The sequence below is a fragment of the Ranitomeya variabilis genome, chromosome 1 (genome assembly GCF_051348905.1).
Source record: "Ranitomeya variabilis isolate aRanVar5 chromosome 1, aRanVar5.hap1, whole genome shotgun sequence".
NCBI lineage: Eukaryota > Metazoa > Chordata > Amphibia > Anura > Dendrobatidae > Ranitomeya > Ranitomeya variabilis.
The window spans coordinates 1147948793-1147969336 of record NC_135232.1 but is presented as its reverse complement, the minus strand read 5'-3'; positions in this window follow the sequence as shown (position 1 = coordinate 1147969336).

The following is a 20544-nucleotide window of genomic DNA, read 5'->3' as shown; positions in this document are numbered from 1 at the left end:
TCCTGTACCCCCAGTGTCAGTGTCATTATCCTGTACCCCGAGTGTCAGTGTCATTATCCTGTACCCCCAGTGTCAGTGAGATTATCCTGTACCCCCAGTGTCAGTGTCATTATCCTGTACCCCAAGTGTCAGTGTCTTTATCCTGTACCCCAAGTGTCAGCGTCATTATCCTCTTCCCCAATTGTCAATCTCATTATCCTGTACCCCCAGTGTCAATATAATAGTATGCAGGTACTGAGTATGTCACCACGGAACAGACAGACCAACAGTTGAGGGGTTTAATAACAGGAATCAGGTTCTCCTCGCAGGGAGGAAGCAAAGGAAAAATAACTAGCAATAAAACAGTGCAAAAATATGGGAGTCAAACAATGTAACAGAAGTAAGCAAGATTTCTGGAGAAAAGAACACTTATCAGTCTGATGAGGACTTGCTTGAAGGGTCGCCTTCTCCAACGTAGAAGAAACAGCGGCACTTGTCGTCCCTCTGTTGTCCGTGGGCTGAGTAGTCTCTATGAGCCCACTGCCTGGGGTTTCAGGAGTTAATGTGATATGCACAGGCTCTGAGTCTTTAGCTTTTACAGCACAGCCAGGTATCAGGGGCTCTGCACTGTTAAGTCTCTCACCAGTAATCACAGTCTCTGTACTGATACCGCGGGTACTAGGGGGTTGCAGTGTCTGCACGGGCCAATGTCTCTACACGGGTCTCAAAGCGCCCCTCTCCAGTCACAGCAGAGTCTGCTTTCATGTACTCACAAGCTGCAGTCTTTCTGGGCAGTCTCCCTGTATTTGTCCTCTGACCGGGAACTCTCTCTCTCCCGGAGCGCAGCTGCACCCTGCTCTAACCGCTGCTCACACTGCTCTGTTCCTTGCGCGCGTGCCTTTCCCGCTCTCTGCCCGGCTTCTTTCCTGTCCCAGTCTCTAAGTCTGCCCCCTGGGGAACCTGCAGCACAGCTCAATGGTTCCAGGCACAGAGCCGAGAAGGTAACCGCCCCCAGACTCTTCTTGTGTTTCACCTCCTTACATTTCCCTACTCTTTCTGCTCGCCATTCCACGGGTGAGATTTTCAGGAGTTCCTGTTGGCAATCTTCCAGTCCTTGCACAATCTGCTGCCAGATGAACTCGTCCTGATTGTAGCGAACAGGGGGTACACCAGCCGTTGAACGTTCAGAGCGTCACAAATCAGCAGAGGCAGTGGTGTCCACTGCTGTGGGAGGAGTCGAGACTTCCTCCGGTACGTTAGTAGTTTCAGGCACCAGCCCTGTTTCTGGGTTCCCTGGAAGAGATTGAGAGTCTTCCTCGTCTTCCACATCTACATTGATCACCGGCACAGCCAGTGGGGGCGCTGGAGCCAATTGGACTGATTCAGGATCTCGAGACAAACATGGATGCAACATATTTCTGTGCAGTGTGCGGGTGGGAGTCCCCTCTTCCGTTTCGGGCTGGACCTCATAAACGGGACCCCCGCTGCCGAGTCGCCGCTTCACTCGCTACGGCCTTTTCTCCCACCGGTACTCTAGTTTGTTGTGTGGGCGCTTTTCCCTCACTAAGACTCGGTCTCCAGGCTGCAGGGCTGTCCCCTTTTGAGGAGCTACCTGGGGATGCTCCAATTCTTGCAGCCGGTTCTACACTAGACGTTGAATTGTCCGCAGCCGACGACGATGTTCTTGAACCCAGGAGTACACACCTGTCCGTGGGTAGTCCTCCTCGGGTTCCAGTTCCAGCTCTGCCAGCCCCTTCCCGTGTCGGCCAAAGAACAAAAAGTAGGGGGTGAATCCGGTGGTGCTGTGTTTCCGGTTGTTATACGCCCACACCAATTCAGGGACGGACTCAGTCCACTTCGCCTTCTGGTCCTCTTCCAGGGTCCTCAGCATTTGAATCAGAGACCGGTTAAATCTTTCACAAGCCCCATTCCCCTGTGGATGATAAGGGGTGGTCCGGGACTTATCGATTTTGTACAGCTGGTGCAGCTCCTCCATCACTCTTCCGAGGAAGCAGGCCCCTTGATCAGAATGGATGCGCTTGGGACACCCGTACACCTGTATGAAGTGTTTGCAGATTGCGTGAGCAGCAGACTCGGCAGTCTGGTCCCACGTGGGCGTCACTACGGCAAATTTAGTAAAGTGGTCTATCATCACTAAACAATGCTCATAGCCTTGGTGTGCTGGTCCAATTGTCAAGTAATCTATTGCCAATAGGTCCATGGGGTCAGAAGACCTCACCGTCTCTGTGGGAGCTCTTTGTTCTGGTGGTTTGACCAGCTCACAACTTCTGCATTGCTGACATACTTTCTCCACAATGTTCCTTAAGTGAGGATGATAAAGTAGGCGCTGTAACCACTGGAACGTTTTTTCTGGCTTAAAGTGTGCTCCTTTCTCATGTGCTTCCTTAGCCACCTGGTCTATCAAGGATGAGGGAATCACCATCTGCCATACAAGACGGAGTTCTGTTTGCAGGAATACCTTCCAGTACAGGATATCATCCCGTAACTGGAGCCTCTCCCACTGGCGTAGCATCTTCAGTACTTCAGGTGACATGGACCTCCTCTCGTGCCGATTGGGCATTTGTTCAGACACGACCCACCTTCTCAACTGAGCAAGCTCCGGATCCTCCTGCTGCACTCGGACCCACTCATCGCGGGGCTGCTCCAGCAAATTCACACAGGCCTCTTCCTGTTCAATTTCCCGCACCACTGCCACCATCCTGGCAGTCTCTCCAAAACCTGGAACCTCCACACCTTCCAGTTCTTCATCCTGGCTGGGTGCTGGTTTGCGGTAGTTTACTCGGGAGAGGGCATCCACATGAACATTCTCAGCTCCTCTTTTATACGAAATTCTGTATCGGAAGTTGGCCATTCAGGCTACCCAAAGTTGATCTAGGGCACCTAACTTGGCATTCTCGAGATGAGCCAACGGATTGTTATCGGTGCGTACATGAACTTCTGAGCCAGCCAGATATTCCGCGAACTTCTCAGTCATTGCCCACACCAGCGCCAACAACTCCAGCTTAAATGAACTGTAGTTTTCTGGATTCCTTTCTGAGTCATGCAAAGACCGACTGGTGAATGCGATGACCCGCTCTTTCCCGTCCTGCATCTGCGATAGTACGGCCTCGAGGCCCTGCAGGCTCCCATCAGTGTGCAAGATGAACGGTTGTGTGAAGTCGGCATAGGCCAGCATAGGGGCCTCCGTCAATGCCTTCTTCAAAGCCAAGAATGCCTCCTCCTGACGCTTCCCCCACTGTATGTTCCTGTTTTTGGCGCAAGATGGCACAAATCTCAACAACTCCTGGAGTGGATTAGCAAGGAGGGTAAAGTCTTTTACGAAGCATCTGAAGTATCCTGTGAGTCCCAGGAATGCACGCACATCTTTCACAGTTTTTGGAGTTGGCCACTCTTGTACTGCAGCGATCTTCTCCTGGGAAGGCCTCACCCCCTCAGAGGAGACAACGTGTCCCAAGTATTCAATCTCGGTACGGAAGAGGTGACATTTCTGGGGTTTCACTTTCAAGCCATACTTCTGTAGCCGACACAGAACTTGCACTAGTCTCTGCAGATGCTCCTCAAAGGTGGGGGCAAAGACGATGATATCATCCAAGTAGATCAAAGTGGCTTCAAAGCTCAGGTCTCCCAGACATCTCTCCATGAGTCGCTGAAATGTTCCTGGGGTATTTGCTAGGCCGAAGGGCATCCGGTTGAACTCATACAGTCCCATCGGAAGGATGAAAGCTGTCTTGGCTCGGTCTTGCTCAGACATGGGCACCTGCCAGTAGCCGCTGGCCAAGTCTAACGTGGAGAAATATTTGGCATTCCCTAGTGCCGTCAGAGGCTCCTCTATCCTGGGCAGTGGGTACGAGTCCCGCACTGTGCAAGCGTTGAGCCGGCAATAGTCCACACAGAACCGCAAGGACCCATCTTTCTTTCTCACCAAGACTATAGGGGCAGCCCATGGGCTCTGACTCTCGCGTATAACTCCCTTCTTCAGCATGTGTGACAGCATTCCCTTCACCTCCTGGTGCATCTGTGTGGGTATTTGGCGGTACCGTTCCTGGATTGGTGCCGTATCCCCGGTGGGTATCTCGTGGGTGATGGCCGTGGTACGTCCAAAGTCATCTTTATCTTTGGCGAACGCCTCCTGAAATTTCCCCAATACGGCTTCCACCTAAGGTACCTGCTGCGGAGTAAGTTCTGAGAGCTCCACCCTCATGCATTCCAGTACCTGGCACCCTCCGGAGCTGCCTCCGCTTTGACGGTCAACAGCCACGGATCTTCTGGCCTTGCGGTCAGCTGTACCACCTCAGTTGGGACCAATTCATCTGGGAGGCCCAGGACTTGAGCGACTTCACTTCTAGGGGGCAAAGTTGTATCTGTCTCCCCCAAATTTATGCAGCGCACAAGGACAGTTCCATCCTGCACAGTAGCCAGGGACCGTGCGACCAATATTCCTGACGGCAGCTGGTCGGCTCTGCTGGGCTCAATTTGGACTTCGATCCCTTCCAGCGGGATGCCAGCTCGTATAGGTAGGGGAAGCACCGTCTGCAACACTCGATTGACTGAGGCGGGGGCGACGACTTTGTCGAGTTCCTTTCCATCGCTGTATGCTTCCTGGACCTGGGCGGTCCATATTAGTTGTTGAAAGACCCTTCTCTGGGGGGTTTGGTCGCTCCATTGTTGCAGGAACTGTTCTGGGGACTCATTGAAAACCAGGCTTCCGAGGTCTTTTAGCACATTCATGCCCATGGTCACGGTATGGTCTTTAGCTACCTCTCCATCCACCAGTACCACTCCTCTTCTCCCGAGGTCTTTCCCGCAGACCTCTATGTTCATCCATACCACCCCTGCTATCGGGATGGGCAAGTGATTGGCCGCCATAAGTTTGATCACAGGGCCCCATTCGGACCGTAGCGCCTCTGTGAAGTGACGGCGGAAATACATCTCAGGCATGGTGGTCACTTGTGAGCCGGTGTCTATCAAGCACCGCACTGCTCTTCCATTGATTTTTGCCCAGACCAGAAGGCACGTGGAAACAAGGCTGTGGGGACTTTTACTACTCCTCCTCTGTTCTTCACGCTCTGAGCGGTGCCCCTCGAGCTCAGAGCCACCTAGTTTAAAGGAGGGCGCGGGGATGGTCGGCTCTGCCGGGGACACCATCGAGCAATGTGGCTGGATTCTCCACAAGTGTAGCATGTAAGAGGGCTTCTCCTCCTGGTAGTTTCACCCTCCCTTCGGGGGGCAGCTTCTCTGTCTCGCACCACAGGGCCGGGTCTTTCTGTCAGAGTTCTTCTGGAGGCCGCCATTTCTTCACGGACCTGTCTAATCTCCATTCTCACGTCCTCCACCCATTGGGGATATTGCCTGCAGTGATGGTTACCTCCCCGCTGTGCACCTTTCCCACCAGCCCCATCACTCCCTGTTCTTGTTCTCGCACATGCGCGTCACTGCCAACCGCAGAGAAAGTCATGTCTGGCTTTACTCGCATGCACTCTCGCAGTGCCTGTTTCATCATTGCGTCACGCAGTCCCGTGGTCCCACATCAACTGACCCAACGCCTACACCGTCCTTTCGTCTGATAGCAGTGTGAAGCTCTTGTAGGGCATTCATGAATTGGGTCACGGTCTCCCCCTCCCGTTGTACCCAGTGAAACAGTCGCATGTGAATTTCCCCTACGTCGGTGGGGTCCCCATGCATCTCCTCTAGTATGCGCAGGGTACCTCTCTCCCGGGGGGACTTATGCATGACAGAATCCCATGCCTCCCCCTCCAGGGCCATCAATGCAATTTCTGCCTCCAGGGCTGGTGTTATGGGATGCATCCGCATCATTCCCCGGATACGCTCTGTCCAACTCCACAGCATTACATTGTTCCCAGTGAACTTGGGCAAATTATTCAACATCGCTCCCAGAGAAATGCTAGACCTGGTAACTTCCCCAGCTGCTTGGTCTGCCCTGTCTGCGCTACCGTGTGACATCCTGCCGACTACGCCAAATGTAATAGTTTGCAGGTACTGAGTATGTCACCACGGAACAGACAGACCAACAGTTGAGGGGTTTAATAACAGGAATCAGGTTCTCCCCGCAGGGAGGAAGCAATGGAAAAATAACTAGCAATAAAACAGTGCAAAAATATGGGAGTCAAACAGTGTATCAGAAGTAAGCAAGATTTCTTGAGAAAAGAACACTTATCAGGGTCGCCTTCTCCAATGTAGGCACCGAGAAACAGCGGCACTTGTCGTCCCTCTGTTGTCCGTGGGCTGAGTAGTCTCTATCAGCCCACTGCCTGGGGTTTCAGGAGTTAATGTGATATGCACAGGCTCTGAGTCTTTAGCTTTTACAGCACAGCCAGGTATCAGGGGCTCTGCACTGTTAAGTCTCTCACCAGTAATCACAGTCTCTGTACTGATACTGCGGGTACTAGGGGGTCGCAGTGTCTGCACGGGCCAATGTCTCTACACGGGTCTCAAAGCGCCCCTCTCCAGTCACAGCAGAGTCCGCTTTCATGTACTCACAAGCTGCAGTCTTTCTGGGCAATCTCCCTGTATTTGTCCTCTGACCAGGAGCTCTCTCTCTCTCTGAGCGCAGCTGCACCCTGCTCTGACCGCTGCTCATGCTGCTCACACTGCTCTGTTCCTTGCGCGCGTGCCTTTCCTGCTCTCTGCCCGGCTTCTTTCCTGTCCCAGTCTGCCCCCGGGGAACCTGCAGCACAGCTCAATGGTTCCAGGCACAGAGCCGAGAAGGTAACCGCCCCCAGACTCTTCTTGTGTTTCACCTCCTTACATCAGTGTCATTATCCTGTACCCCGAGTGTCAGTGTCATCATCCTGCACCCCGAGTGTCAGTGTCACTATCCTGTACCCCCAGTGTCAGTGTCATTATCCTGTACCCCAAGTGTCAGTGTCATTATCCTGTACCCCAGTGTCAGTGTCATTATCCTGTACCCCCAGTGTCAGTGTCATTATCCAGTACCCCCAGTGTCAGTGTCATTATCCTGTACCCCCAGTGTCAGTGTCATTATCCTGTACCCCGAGTGTCAGTGTCACTATCCTGTACCCCCAGTGTCAGTGTCATTATCCTGTACCCCAAGTGTCAGTGTCATTATCCTGTACCCCGAGTGTCAATGTCATTATCCTGTACCCCAAGTGTCAGCGTCATTATCCTGTACCCCGTGTGTCATTATCCTGTACCCCCAGTGTCATTATCCTGTACCCCGAGTGTCGGCATCGTCATCCTGAACCCCCAGTGTCAGTGTCATTATCCTGTACCCCGAGTATCAGTGTCACTATCCTGTACCCCCAGTGTCAGCGTCATTATCCCGTACCTGGAGTGTCAGTGTCATTATCCTGTACCCCCAGTGTCAGTGTCATTATCCTGTACCCCCAGTGTCAGTGTCATTATCCTGTACCCCCAGTGTCAGTGTCATTATCCTGTACCCCCAGTGTCAGTGTCACTATCCTGTACCCCCAGTGTCAGTGTCATTATCCTGTACCCCGAGTATCAGTGTCACTATCCTGTACCCCCAGTGTCAGCGTCATTATCCTGTACCCCAGTGTCAGTGTCATTATCCTGTACCCCCAGTGTCAGTGTCATTATCCTGTACCCCCAGTGTCAGTGTCATTATCCTGTACCCCCAGTGTCAGTGTCATTATCCTGTACCCCCAGTGTCAGTGTCATTATCCTGTACCCCCAGTGTCAGTGTCACTATCCTGTACCCCCAGTGTCAGTGTCATTATCCTGTACCCCCAGTGTCATTATCCTGTACCCCGAGTGTCAGTGTCATCATCCTGTACCCCGAGTGTCAGTGTCATTACCCTGTCATGTTGCAGATGATTTTCAGACCAATTTGTGCAATGTGATCAGCCGTTCTGCAATCTCTTGCTCAGTAGAGTGTAATTATCAGCATTGAGTTTCTGTGTGTTATTATGTCAGAGTGTCGATACAGTGTAGAACTACACTATATTTTATAGTTGGCTTTTCATTATGTGTTGGCACAGGGGTATGCGATGCCCACCAGGGCCGTGAGGTACTCGGAACCGGGTCGGACAGTTCTTTGGGGAAGTCACGGGGCTGTGAACTGACTATGTGTCCCTGGGCAGGCAATATAAATGATGCAAGAGGGAAAAGTTTATAGGGGATTGATTCATGATGTGACCCATGGTGTTCAGCAAGGGATGGCCGACGCTGCGGTTCAGGTCCAATGGGGCCGATGATGACACAGAAAAAATGTTTCAGCTCTCCACAGGTAGAGCTAGGCTCTAGGGCAGATAGAGGGTTACTTTTAATTATGGTAGTTGTTGTAGTACTGGGCAGGTAACGCAGTAAATAATTCTGAGGACACAGCAGGGTGCAGTCTCCACCCTTTACTCACAGTTATTAGGTTACAGTCTCCAGCTGGGTGCTGTGTCCTCCAGGTCAGTGATCCAGCCAGCTCTCAGGTAATTTGGGGTGCACTTTTCCAGGACCCCCTGCTTGTGTACCCTTCCAGGTCATCTCTCTGTGCTGGCCCTTGTCTTCCTGCCCTGCACTTTATACACAGTTTCCCAAGCACGCAGCCTCAGGTCCTGTCGGGCGACGTCCTCCCGGTCCCCTTGACCCTATGTGGCTGCCTTTTCAGCGATTATGTGTAGATTTGGCTGTGGCACATACAGACACCACAGCCTTCGGTTTGATAGCTGAGTCCTACAGTCTCTCTACTAATCTGGGGCTGGTCCCCACTGCAACCTGATCCCTCCACCTGACTACGGTCGGCGTGGATTCGGGTTCCACAGGTTGATTCTTCACTTCCCTGGCCCCTAGGACCTCTTCTCTCTGGAGCTCTTCTCTCACACCTCTGTCTTCCTCTCTCTCCTCTCACTGACTAAATCCACCTCCCGTTTCCATATCAACTCTCTAACTGTCCCTCTACCTTTTCTACTTCCTTCACCCACACCCTCTTCCTAGTTCCCCCTCCAGCCTGAGATGGGGCCCTCCCTAAATTGGGTTCGCCCAGATCCCCTGGCCTGGAGTAATGTGGTGTTGGATGCTAGTGTGCAGTTACCGGATAGTGCCCCATCCTTACCCGAGAGTGGGATACCACACCTCTGGCTGAGGTGCAGTACCTCTGTGGCGACTGGACCCTCAGGGGCACCACAGGTACGGTTTGGTTTTATATGAGCACCCTATGGCACTTGAAGGGAGCACCAGCAGAACCGACCACTGCCGGCGTGGAGGATAGGGGAGCGGCAGCAACATTGCTTCTACCATTCAGATGGATTCATGCAAATGGATTCCTAATCATTTTGGACTCAACAGATTCTGAAATTTTGGTGAAATTAATGATGAATTCAGTTTTCTCTGGATCAATTTGCTAATCTCTAACTACTAGTAAAACTAGAGATCAGAAAACAGATGACCAAGAACAGAAGTACATACACGGAGGGTAGTGAGGTCGAGCTCCTCGCAGTTCTCTGAAGACCACCCTTCCAATGGTATTTTTTTCATATCCAGGTTTGGTCGGCTTCATTTACGAGAAATCCCCCCTCCGCCGCGGTGCACACAACCTTCAATCCCTATCACGTTGAGTCAGTTTCCAAATGGAGTGATGACACAATACCTTCTGTTATAGTTTACTTCTACTTCTTGTCCAAAAGCCAAAAATGTGACCCTTGGAAGAACCCAATATAATGTTGTCTCTCGGAGTCCATTCCGTGCTCGCTGCACATCTGCAAGGAGTTCATCGGGAACTTTTCTTCAACAACAGAAAAAAAATAGACTTCTAAAATCAGAAGGTAAAAGTGATATAAACATAGACAAAGATACACAAAAATGGCAAACTATCACTAAAGGATGTCAAGACCACCAAAGAATTTTTCACCTTCGAAAAAAACAACTCGCTACGAAATAATCTTCTGGTGTTGGTGTATTTTTACTAACTGCAGTGCCACCAAATTTAATTAAAATGCTATGTGAACATTTGTGGCAACACCTGGCAAGGTTTGGATGATCTGGGGCCCAGTGCGTCTCTCTCTCCTATATTTACAGCCCTTGTGGTTTCTCAGAAAGAATATTTTGAGGTACAGTCCCTCTTGGGACTCTGACAATGCCTGCACTTCACTTTAGACTCTTCTTGTATCAGTGTTTTGACAGGTTTGAATCTCAGAACCTGCAGAATGGGAGGCAGAAACACTAACAGTGAGCCACGAACTGCACTTTCTCTAAATAACTTTGTAGTATTCATTTTTTTGTGGGGAATGTCTGCTGATCTATACAAATTTTTCACTTTATGCAAGCAAGTCATAAGTTGAAAAAAAAAAGTGAAAAATAACAGATTAAAAATGGAAAAAACGTATTTCTTGAAAAGAGCACAAACATGAAAAAGGAGAATGTTCGGCAGGTCAGTAGTGTCAGTGAGGTTTTTTAAAGAATGGAGGAGCTTTGCACCATTTTATTAATTCATTAAAATGATGATCCTTCTTCTCGAGACTCAGTGTCTTAGGAAATAAGGAGCACACAATAAAGCGAGTCTTATTCCATAAGAAGATTTACACCAGGAGATGGAGGACCCACAGGAAATCCAGATGAGGATGGTTAGCCATGACTGAGCTTACGGTAATCGTAAGTAAATGTAGGTTTTATGAGAACACTGACACAATCCTGGCTCCATCTCCCAATAATCCCCTCAGTAAAGCACCCCAAAAGCAGCTGCACAGATAATCATTATAAAGCATGAAGAACCGCCATTGACCTCCTGTCCGGCCAAGTGTGAGCACACCGGACCTAATCCCTTCTTGATTTGCACTTTCCAGGTTTCACTTGATCTCTCATGTGTTGGATGAAAGTTGTGAGACATTGATCTTCCCTCACCTTATTCCTGGTTTCTCCTCAGAGACAACTTCTTTACTAACTGTAATTCCGCTTTATTATTTTTACCGTCCAATGAATTCCCTTATATTAGAAATATAAAACTTAGAAAAATCCAAACGTCAGCTCATAGCATTAGGATTTTATTTCTTCAAGACCTTTAACACCAAGATTTACTGTATGTAGATTCTGTTCACATTTGTGCCGTGGTTACCATTTATAACCAAATACTGTCCACCCATGTGTCCTCTATGTCTCTTTCTTATAACTTTCTGTCGTAAGGTTTGAGCTAGTAAGTACTTGGGAATGCTATCAATATCAAGAAAAGGTGTGAAGGCTCCGGGCAAGCGATATGAACTGCAGTCAATAGAAGCAAGGGTATGGAAACTGTCCAAAATCGATATTAGTAAATTGCTGCTAATACGATTGGTTCAAAGGGTGGAATGAGGTTGATGTTATCATGTACCTCAACACAACAGTGGCATCCTGAAGGCTTAAGAGGATTTTTCAGCTACAAAAGTTCAGTTGACAAGATAAGTAGAGGAGGAGAAGCAACAGAGACAAACGCCTGCACTAGAGCTAGATTGCAAGTGGGGGTGAGCAGTGCAGATCTCAATATTAAGATGAGAACTTAGTGAAAGTCACAGTTGAGAAGTAGAGAATTCTAGCATAATTTGCAGTTGGTTTTGGTAGTCCCAGGTTTGGAGACCAGCCTAGATGATGAGAACATATGACCAGTAGAAGAAGGCAAAGATGGTAACAGCAGACGGGAGTACAGAGGTTATCGCTGGCCATAAAGGAGTGAATCTGCCACATAGGCGATGAGTGGAGGGGCGAGAAAAATAAAAAAAGGCGCCAAATCATCCAGTAAGAAATTAGCCATGCTATTCAGATTCAAAACTGGACATGGTAAGAGACAGGTAAGTGTGGTATATAAACATACACAATAGTATATAAAATTACAGTTATAAGAAAGCATGTAATAGATACAAACATGCAAATACATGAATACATTCAAAGACTATGACATAGGGTAATGGCTTTATTCCATTGTCTGGCCAGCTGGATGCTGGTTCTCGCAAATACCGAGATGTAAGAGGCCAAGTAATCACCAACTACAGCGTCCAAACGCGTACAGCGGATGGGACATGGAAATGCGCCTGCGCGTAGAATAAGGGAGCATGCTTAAGCAGTAAGTCAGGAGTATGTTGGTTGCCCAGAGAGGTGACGTATAAACAAAGTACGCATGGTGACATGGTTTCCTAAAAGCTCTGTAGGGATTTGCAAAAACTGGAAAACCCTTTTACGAGTGGCCTCTTGTGAGATTATGGGAACCATAAAGCTCATTGCCTCATGTGAGACTGGAACCATCAACCCTTTTGCCTCTCTGTGTCTGACTTCATTCTTATATTTAGAAAAGCATGCTATTTTTTTAATATTTTTTAAAAGAAATTTTGGGTCCCTCAACTTAAACCATATCAACCCCGTTATGGCAAAATCTTAATAAAAAAAAGTGTAGGAAACGTGAAAAAAAATATTATGGAAAAACAAGTGTTCTTTTATAGCCGGAGTTTTCCTTTACGTCATTTTTATTGACTTTTACAACCTGAGATTTTACTTTTTTATGTTTTGGCATAGTAATTATCTTTTAGAAGATAATAAATAAGAGGTTTGTAAATGACTGGAACTTAAGTTTCTTCATGTCTTTGAAAGCTGGTGGAGCAGAAGACATCCGGGCACTGAGAATGAGGTCTCCCTTGCGGAGAATATTACTTAAACGTTCTGTTTAGAAGTTTCCCTCAAACAAATACAAGCGTCGTAAGAAGTCACCGCTCTGCCGAATGTTCCTGCCAAGCTCCTATTTGATCCTCATCCCAGGCAAAAAGATAGCAGACAATTATGGACCAAGCATGAGCGTGCCAAATCCCATAATAGTTTGATTCCAGAGAGACCTCCAGCTCTTCTGCACTGTGGTCGATGAATCTGACCATACACTTTAAAGTCGTGCTGCCCCATAGTACAAAGTTCCAGGGTCTGATGTGGTGAAGCTTCATTGAAAATGATGGAGTAGGGATAGGAACATACATTTAGGTTCAGACCTTTATGACCGGACAAGAACATCTCGTTGTAAATCTCCGAGTAGTATTTGAATGCATTTATTATCTTTTAGATGAAATATACGTTGTGTTTTTGTTTTTCTCTTTTTCATCTTCTTCGCCTTTGTAATTACAATCATTATCCAATTTAAATATTGCTTAATTGGGTTCAATCAAAATAGAGGAGAAATCAGTAAAGTAACAACATAGTAAAATAGGAAAACAAAATGAAAAATAGTCTTTGAAAAATTAAAAATGAATACACATTAAATAAAGGAGTTTCCCAAAATTGCAAGTTATCCTCTACCTGTATGATGGGGGCAACCTGCGGATTGTTTTAGGAACTGCGGCACATCCATTGTTTACAGGGGCGATGCGTGACGATAACCAGGGTTATGTTCATACATGTTCTGGTCACGCGGCAGATAAGCATTTTACCCATTCGTCAGGTCATGAAAACATGTTTGTATGATTCCTGTACTGTAAGATTTCGCAGATTTCTATCCCTGTGCTATGATATCCCTGTGTGCATTATTGTTGGAATGATTATTACTGTATATATCACATCACCTATTTCTTACTGTTTAATAGTGCATGGGTCTCTTTCTCCAACAATAGTGTTATGTTGCCAATAATATATTGTCAAAATAACAGCAAGTTCCTGCTCTCTGCGTGTGCATTATCCCTGTACTGTGACATCACTGTGTGCATTATTCCTGTACTGTGACATCACTGTGTGCATTATCCATGCACTGTGACATCACTGGGTATATTATTCATGTACTGAGACATCACTGTGTGCATTATCCCTGTACTGTGACCTCACTGTGTGCATTATTTCTGTACGGTGACAATTGTGTGAATAGTTGTATTAAATAGGGACATTTGCTACTGAAAGTGGTCGTGATGGACTCAGACCTCGTGGTGCAGCGGTGGTCTGGGTGTAGTGACATCCAGCAGCAGAGCCATGTATGCCCAGACGGCCGCATTTCATTCTCCTCTTGTTTTTCACAAATGTTTTCTTCGGTGTTAGGAGGTCTCCGCATTATGTCACCCCGACCTGTTTGGCTGTGGCCGGGGGTCCGCCTTTAGAATCAGCCTTCTGTTTACCACAAATCCATGAATACAACTCACTTCCTAAATAACATAATCCGATGCCTCAATGGGAATACCTTCTGCTGGAATAATTGGCCGCACCAGAAAACACACTGCTCCCACTGTGCGCTGCCTACTCGCCACCAAACACTTTCCTACCACATTAGACTGTTTTCCTAAACCTTTAATTAATGTGGTTTCCACATATCTCATTTGAGGGAATAAAATGTCTTTGAAAGTCCATATTTCACCCTCGCTTGCTCCTCACCACAGCTTTCCGGATTGCAGCCAGGTCCTTTAAACACTGTAATGATGTAACGTTACCACAAGGTATTACCGAGCTAATCATGAAGGGTTAATAGCCAGATACTGGTATTTTCTGGTGCTTTTCAGCTGACAGGAGATGAGGGCCCCTCAGTATTGTAGTGGAGGGGCCCAGCTGTGGACCCCGCATGTACACTGTAACTGGTTACATGATATCCTCATGCCCAAAAGGTGCCAGTCCAGTAATAAACTGGCAGACTGGAATTGGGGCATGATTTCGTTCCCGATGGGGTCAGCAGGGACATCAAGCAATTCAGCAGTCACTAAAGCCCGGCTACTGAGCCTGTGTCCCTGGGTGTGTAAGTCCGGCTACTGAGCCTGTGTCCCTGGGTGTGTATGGCCGGCTACTGAGCCTGTGTCCCTGGGTGTGTAAGTCCGGCTACTGAGCCTGTGTCCCTGGGTGTGTAAGTCCAGCTACTGAGCCTGTGTCCCTGGGTGTGTAAGTCCGGCTACTGAGCCTGTGTCCCTGGGTGTGTAAGTCCGGCTACTGAGCCTGTGTCCCTGGGTGTGTATGGCCGGCTACTGAGCCTGTGTCCCTGGGTGTGTAAGTCCAGCTACTGAGCCTGTGTCCCTGGGTGTGTAAGTCCGGCTACTGAGCCTGTGTCCCTGGGTGTGTAAGTCCGGCTACTGAGCCTGTGTCCCTGGGTGTGTAAGTCCGGCTACTGAGCCTGTGTCCCTGGGTGTGTAAGTCCAGCTACTGAGCCTGTGTCCCTGGGTGTGTAAGTCCGGCTACTGAGCCTGTGTCCCTGGGTGTGTAAGTCCGGCTACTGAGCCTGTGTCCCTGGGTGTGTATGGCCGGCTACTGAGCCTGTGTCCCTGGGTGTGTAAGTCTGGCTACTGAGCCTGTGTCCCTGGGTGTGTAAGCCCGGCTACTGAGCCTGTGTCCCTGGGTGTGTAAGTCCGGCTACTGAGCCTGTGTCCCTGGGTGTGTATGGCCGGCAACTGAGCCTGTGTCCCTGGGTGTGTAAGTCCGGCTACTGAGCCTGTGTCCCTGGGTGTGTAAGTCCGGCTACTGAGCCTTTGTCCCTGGGTGTGTAAGTCCGGCTACTGAGCCTGTGTCCCTGGGTGTGTATGGCCGGCTACTGAGCCTGTGTCCCTGGGTGTGTAAGTCCGGCTACTGAGCCTGTGTCCCTGGGTGTGTAAGTCCCGCTACTGAGCCTGTGTCCCTGGGTGTGTAAGTCCGGCTACTGAGCCTGTGTCCCTGGGTGTGTAAGTCCCGCTACTGAGCCTGTGTCCCTGGGTGTGTATGGCCGGCTACTGAGCCTGTGTCCCTGGGTGTGTAAGTCCGGCTACTGAGCCTGTGTCCCTGGGTGTGTAAGTCCGGCTACTGAGCCTGTGTCCCTGGGTGTGTATGGCCGGCTACTGAGCCTGTGTCCCTGGGTGTGTAAGTCCGGCTACTGAGCCTGTGTCCCTGGGTGTGTATGGCCGGCTACTGAGCCTGTGTCCCTGGGTGTGTATGGCTGGCTACTGAGCCTGTGTCCCTGGGTGTGTATGGCCGGCTACTGAGCCTGTGTCCCTGGGTGTGTATGGCCGGCTACTGAGCCTGTGTCCCTGAGTGTGTATTCCCAGGCCTGAAGCTGTACCTGTGTCTGAATTAGGACCGAACTCTCATCCTGTTTGTAATCCAGTCTGTATCTTCCCCTGTATGTGCGGTGTCAGTATCTGTAGCTGCCTCTGTATCCTTCTGAATCAGCTCCTGTTTCCACACCCGCTGTGTCTGATTCAGTTTTTTCCTGTAAACCCATACCTCCCAACTTTTGAAGAAGGCAGAGGGACAAAGGTAGCGATGCGCGCAGCCTGCCGCAATAAATTTTAGGCCATGCCCCTGACCACATCCATTTTACAACTAGTCACACCCATATCCACACCCATTTAGAACTGCTGATCACACTGTTTCATAACCAATAATTATAAACAGAAAAAAATATGGCCACACAATGCTCCATACAGTATAATGGCCCCACATGATGCTCCATACTGTATAATGGCCACACATGATGCTCCATACTGTATAATAGCCACACATGATGCTCCATACTGTATAATGGCCCTACATGATGATCAATACTATATAATGGCTACACATGATGCTCCATACTGTATAATGGCCACAAATGATGCTCCATACTGTATAATGGCCACACAGTGCTCCATACCGTGTAATGGCCACACAGTGCTCCATACTGCATAATGGCCACACATGATGCTCCATACTGTATAACGGCCCCACATGATGCTCAATACTGTATAATGGCCCCACATGATGCTCAATACTGTATAATGGCCACACAGTGCTCCATGCTGTATAATGGCCACACATGATGCTCCATACTGTATAATGGCCACACAGTGCTCCATACTGTATAATGGCCACACCGTGCTCCATACTGTATAATGGCCACACAGTGCTCCATACTGTATAATGGCCACACATGATGCTCCATACTGTATAATGGCCCCACATGATGCTCCATACTGTATAATGGCCACACAGTGCTCCATACTGTATAATGGCCACACAGTTCTCCATACTGTATAATGGCCACACAGTTCTCCATACTATATAATGGCCCCACATGATCCTCCATACTGTATAATGGCCACACAAGATGCTCATCACTGTATAATGGCCACACATGATGCTGCATACAGTATAATGGCCACTGACACATGATGCTCCATACTGTATAATGGCAACACAGTGCTCCATACTGTATAATGGCCCCACATGATGCTCCATACTGTATAATGGCCCCACATGATGCTGCATAAAGTATAAGGGCCACATATGATGCTCAATACTGTATAATGGCCCCACATGATGCTCAATACTGTATAATGGCCCCACATGATGCTGCATACAGTATAATGGCCACATATGATGCTCAATACTGTATAATGGCCCCACATCATGCTCCATATGGTATAATGGCCCCACATGATGCTCAATACTGTATAATGGTCCCACATGATGCCCCAGACTGTATAGTGGTCACACATGATGCTGCATACAGTATAATGGCCACATATGATGCTCAATACTGTATAATGGCCCCACATGATGCTCCATATAGTATAATGGCCCCACATGATGCTCAATACTGTATAATGGTCCCACATGATGTTCCATACTTTATAATGGCCACAAAGTGCTCCATATTGTATAGTGGCCACACATGATGATGCCAGTGTACAGTCAGGGCTGTAGATGTGTCCTAGCAGCTCTGCTTACAATGCAAGCAAAGATTTCACCACCTGTCCCTGTCCACATTGCTGCATCACTGATCCTGTACATTGCAATGTAGCCCAGTTCTGCGAACTCTGCATCCACTCAGACAACACCACTATATACTGGCCCCACTCCATAACTGCTGTAGTTTATAAGGATACATATATATATATATATATGTATATACTGTGCCTATGACTAACAGGCTGCACTATTGCTCTAACTGCTGCCACTACTCCTGGTTATAACGCCTTGCACTGTAAGCACACGTACCTCTCTGAACCACTGCCCCAGAAGAAGATACGGAGGGGCATGGCCTAACACAAGGGGCATGTTGGATGGTTCTCCTGCTGGCTGTGCGGGAGAGGTAGAGTCCCGTGCGGGACTGCGGGCACAGCCTCAAAATCGGGACAGTCCCGCAGTATGAGGGACATTTGGGAGCTATGCTAAACTTGTTGTCTAAATTAGTCCCTACCCTGTACCAGATGTAGCAGCTTCCTTTCCTAACCTCTTTGCTTGACTCTGTACCTTTCCTTAAACCTCCTGTGTCTGAATCAGAACCTATTGCTACCTGCAGTGTCTGAACCTGTACCTGTCTCTAAAACCTGCAGTGTCTGAACCAGCACATTTGTCTAACCTGCAGAGTCTGAACTAATACCTATCTTTATTTCTGTTCTTAGTGATCTGTGTGCACATTTGCTACTTCATAGTAAGTAACCTGTGTAAATCTGGCTCTCTCTGACCGGTGGGTACTTGTCCTTATGTTCATCCTGTGTGAACTTGGTCCAGTCTGTCTTGTCTGTACCTTTCCTTACCTTGTCTGTTCTATGTGAACCTGCTTCTGTCTATCCTGTGGGAACCTCTGGTTCACTGCATGTCTGCATCTGTGGTTGAGCATTTGGCCACATCCGCGGTTCCCTGCTTGTCCGCATCTGCGGTTCCTTGTCTGTCCAGTCTGAACTGGGTCCTATCCATTCCTATATTCCCATCGTACCTTCCAGTGACCGAGTCCTCCGGAAGCTGTTCCTTGTCCATCCAGTCTTAACTGGTTCCTACTTCTGCCTGTTTATCAGCCATGTCCGACTGCACTTGCCTGTATATCAGCTGAGCCTGCCACTATATCAGCTGTGCCTGCCAGTGTATTAACTGTGCCCGCCTGCCTTCCAGTATATCAGTCGTGCCTGCCTGCACCAACCTCTCTGCATACCTGCCTTGACTGCCAGCACCTGCCTGTCTGTGAATAGGCTGAGCCAGTCAGTATACCTGTTGCACCTGCCCTACCCGCCTGTATTCCTGCCAACATCTGTCGTTTCAGCTTCCTATCCCTTTGGGTGTCAGTTGCTACAGCTGGACGCCGTCCTGGAGTGGTACCTGGCAGCAACCTGCTGCACATGCCTGACCTCACCACTAGAGGCTCCCGTGAAGATCACGGTAGCTGCTTAGTCATGCCCCTCCAGGCGCTCACATTAAACAGTCCGAATGTGAGAATAACACTATTGAGCAAGGATATTGTGATGTCACCTATAAGGTACAGTGACATCACTATTCTATTCCAAACCCCAAGGTGTGCTCACTCTATTTCTATAAGGCCTCTACTGGAAAAAAAAAATGATGATGTGAGTTACAGTGACATCACTACACCAAATGAAGACCAGAAATTGTTCAGAAACCAGAAAACTCAATAACTGGAGGTGTGGAGGTTTAGTAAGGATATTTTATAAGATTATAAGCCATTTTCAGATATTTTTTGATATGGACAACTCCTTCAAACATTAAAGATAGGAATTTACTTCTTACAATAAACTCAGAATTATTTCTCAAACTTCTCGGTGATGAAACACAAGTTTTTTGACAATTGAAGCTAGATTAGGGATTAGGAATCTGTATCACCCAGAGCGGGGTACTCAGGTCACCGGGCCGCATTGGATTCAGGGGGTCACAAAGATGGCAGCCGTGAAAAGATAAAAAGGAAACAAAAATTAAAAAGAAGAGTTTGTGAGGCCAGTTGGGCTGCAATATGGCCAGCACTGCAGAGATCCCTGGGGGGTAGGTGATGATGGCAGTGCAAGTGTTTAACCCCCTCCAACTAGGGCTGGCCCCCAGGAATAGTGATGGAAGTAGATAAGGCAGGAGACAGGGAAAGTCACTTTACCATTTCCTGAAGTCCAGATGCAGTTTCAGAGGATGGAATACAACTCTCATCAGGTATACAGTCCGCTCTGCTGAATTATCTCTCTCTGATGTGATTCAGTGTGAACTCCATGCTGCTCTAATCCCTTCTGGGACAATGGTTTCCTGGGGTCTGAAACTTCCAGTACAGCCAGGTACTCACTGTGTTTTCACCCTTTGCAGCCCGCAGCGTGAATCCTATGTGAAGCACGTGTTTGTTCTTGCACAATCCCTCACTGATTTTCTGTTGCTATGGAGCTCCTTAGAAAAACACTTCACTGCTGGTTATGAAATCACACAGCATCTCAGCTTACCACCCAACTCTGGAAGCCTGGATGGCCTGGGAGCTGATGCCCTGATCCTTCTCAGCACTGTCCCTGGAGAGAGCACATGTCTCTCCTCCATGAACATTCTCCATTTTCTTTTCACGCACTGTGTCCTCACAGATTAACTATGCCCTCCCCTCCCAGGTAGGGTATCTCTGTAAAGCTCTAAACTTCAGAGTAAGGGAGCTGGGTAAATTGTGTGTGCAGTTGTCCGCAGCAGAGAAAACATAACTCCCATCATTTACAACACACATACAAAATAGTCAATATTTGACCATTTTGTGGCAACACAGACACAGGGCACCACAAATCCCTTTGGGGAAAATGCACACCTCCTTGCAGGATTTAGGGGGGAGAACTCACAATCCTGCCTCAGTTTAGCCTAATGTAGATCTATTAGCAGCACAGTGGGTCCACATCATCCTAGGTAAATGTAACGAGCAGAGCCCTTACTGTTGGCAATGTATGTGCAGCTCGAAGT